The sequence below is a fragment of the Otolemur garnettii genome, unplaced genomic scaffold (genome assembly GCF_000181295.1).
Source record: "Otolemur garnettii isolate 467f Iridium unplaced genomic scaffold, OtoGar3 scaffold00027, whole genome shotgun sequence".
NCBI lineage: Eukaryota > Metazoa > Chordata > Mammalia > Primates > Galagidae > Otolemur > Otolemur garnettii.
Genome location: NW_003852422.1, coordinates 20,482,739 through 20,485,344, shown reverse-complemented (window position 1 = coordinate 20,485,344; position 2,606 = coordinate 20,482,739). Strand labels below are relative to the sequence as shown.

The 2,606-nt window shown below is 47.4% G+C and overlaps 1 pseudogene; it reads left to right on the top strand.

The window, feature by feature from the left end:
- Positions 1 to 797: 797 nt before the first annotated feature.
- On the top strand, positions 798 to 2,367 carry LOC100956894 (annotated as a pseudogene).
- Positions 2,368 to 2,606: the final 239 nt, after the last annotated feature.

Below are 2,606 nucleotides of genomic sequence, written 5' to 3'. Positions count from 1 at the left end.
GAAGGGGGGTGTTTGCTTTGTTTATCCCCAGAATCAAATAACTATTGCCCAGGGTGTATAGGGCTTGAATCTACTGATGCTACTCTCTTCCCTCCCCATTCCCAGGACCCACCGTGGGCAATCCACCTAGCAGCTGACTGTGCCACTGTGTTCCTCTCTTTTTTTTTTGCAGTTCTTGGCTGGGGTCAGGTTTGAACCTGCCACCTCCGGTATATGGGGCCAGAGCCCTACTCCTTTGAGCCACAGGTGCCGCCACCCCACTGTGTTCCTCTTGACAATAAGAATGCCCTGAGGTATTGCCACCTTCCTGCTAGGACGTGTTTGGCACTTTGGGGGGGGAGGGCAAGATGGGCGGGCAGCCTCCACAGAGCTGCCCATCAAAACTTCAGTGGCCAAGGCAGCCCGTGGCAGAAGCAGAGACTTCCTTGTTCTGCCCCAACTCAAGTGTCTCCCCACAGCCCCTCCCACCACCACATACACACACGCACGCGCGCACACACTCGTTACCCTAGGCAGAAGGCCACAAAAATTGCAGGGTAAGGACAGGGATGGGAAGGCCAGATGAGTCCCAGACATGCAGGATTGGCAAAGGGCAGCTGGGAACTTCCCCTTGGGGAGGTGAAAAGGCAGCTAGAAGTGGGCCTGTGTATGGGCCAAGACACTAAGTCCCTGGCACAAGTGCCATTTTCCCATCAAACTTCACTTTCGATACAAATTTGAATGAAGGCCCGCCCTCCGCACGCAGGCGCGGGCGGCGGCTGCGAGGTGGCTGGCTACGCCGGCTGGCTGCCGGCGAGATGGGGCTCAGCCGCGTGCGGGCGTTTTCTTCGACCTGGACAACACGCTCATCGACACGGCCGGGGCGAGCAGGAGAGGCATGCTGGAGGTGGTAAAGCTCTTACAGTCAAAATACCATTATAAAGAAGAGGCTGAAATCATCTGTGATAAAGTTCAAGTTAAACTCAGCAAGGAGTGTTTTCACCCTTATAGTATGTGCATTACTGATCTAAGGACTGCACACTGGGAAGAAGCAATCCAGGAAACAAAAGGTGGTGCAGCCAACAGGAAACTGGCTGAAGAGTGTTACTTGCTGTGGAAATCTACACGTCTCCAGCACATGACATTGGCAGAGGATGTCAGAGCTATGCTCACTGAACTCCGAAAGGAGGTCCGCTTGCTGCTACTGACAAACGGGGACAGACAGACCCAGAGGGAGAAGATCGAAGCTTGTGCCTGTCAGTCCTATTTCGATGCCGTTGTCATAGGTGGAGAGCAGAGAGAGGAGAAGCCAGCACCGTCCATATTTTACTACTGCTGCAACCTCCTTGGAGTACAGCCTGGGGACTGCGTGATGGTTGGTGACACTTTAGAAACCGACATACAAGGAGGCCTCAATGCAGGGCTTAAAGCAACAGTCTGGATCAGCAAAAATGGAATAGTGCCACTGAAGTCCTCCCCTGTTCCACATTACATAGTTTCTTCTGTGCTAGAGTTACCTGCCCTCTTACAAAGTATAGACCGCAAAGTCAGTATATCTGCTTAAATCATGTGGACAGGCCTGATTACGAATGTTAGCATCAACTTGCAGCGTTTGAACTAAGAAAGGTTAGGGCATTCCACTTACTATGGTCCAATTTTAAGAATAATTTTACTTGTGCCAGTATTCTGAAGGTCCTCCCAACCCTGTGGCTTTTAAGTATTGACAGCCAACCATAGACTGGTATTTGTATCTGAAAATTCAGATCCCACAATACAAGTCAGTAACATAGCCCAGAAAACTTGAAGAATTGTTGTTAGTCTGTGACTAGAGATTTTTAAAAATTCTTTCATTGACCTTTTAGTATCTTGACTTGGTCATACCAAGCAGGATAGCTTACATGTGGATGCACAAATACAACTTTTGTGTTCTGGTTGAAAAATAGATATTTTTTAAAAAATAGATACTTTAAAACATAATAGAGATCTCTCAGAGCAATTGGATCTAGTTAATGTGAAATAAGTACTAAGTCATGCAAATCAAAGCATTTCATAGTAAAAATATTTTGCATGTTTTCTTTTTTAAACTATATTTTTGCCTACTTTGGATGTTTACTTCCTTTTCTATTAGGAATCTGATTTTTGTGCATGACCTTTTTGGGAGGTGGGGCAGTTTTTCTGTGATGTAGACATGACAGATAGTCCTCTAGTAAAGCTGCTGAAACCAGCCCGTGGTGCTCCTTCACCATGACATTCTCGTGCCTTCCCATAGTGAGTGTGCAGCTGGAGTCCCTTGCAGTCTCCCTCTTATGGAAATACTCTCCCTGCCTTCTCCCACAAATGGGGTTGAGGGAACTCTACTGTCTCGCTGGGGACAAGTATGAGCCACATAGCACCAAACTCATTTTCCTCTGTGGATCTGCAGGAGGACAGTTGCCTCAGTGTGGCCTGCTGCACAACCTGTTCGCTGGCAGAATAGTCTACCCATATGACAGACCTAATAGAAAATTAGCTTTTGCTATAAGCCATTTCCAAGGTGCCATTTTAGTACTCGAGTAACTCTTGTTGGAGTTACCATCTGCCTTAAACTTTTTTTCACATTTTTAGAAATAGATTACTGTTCCACCTAT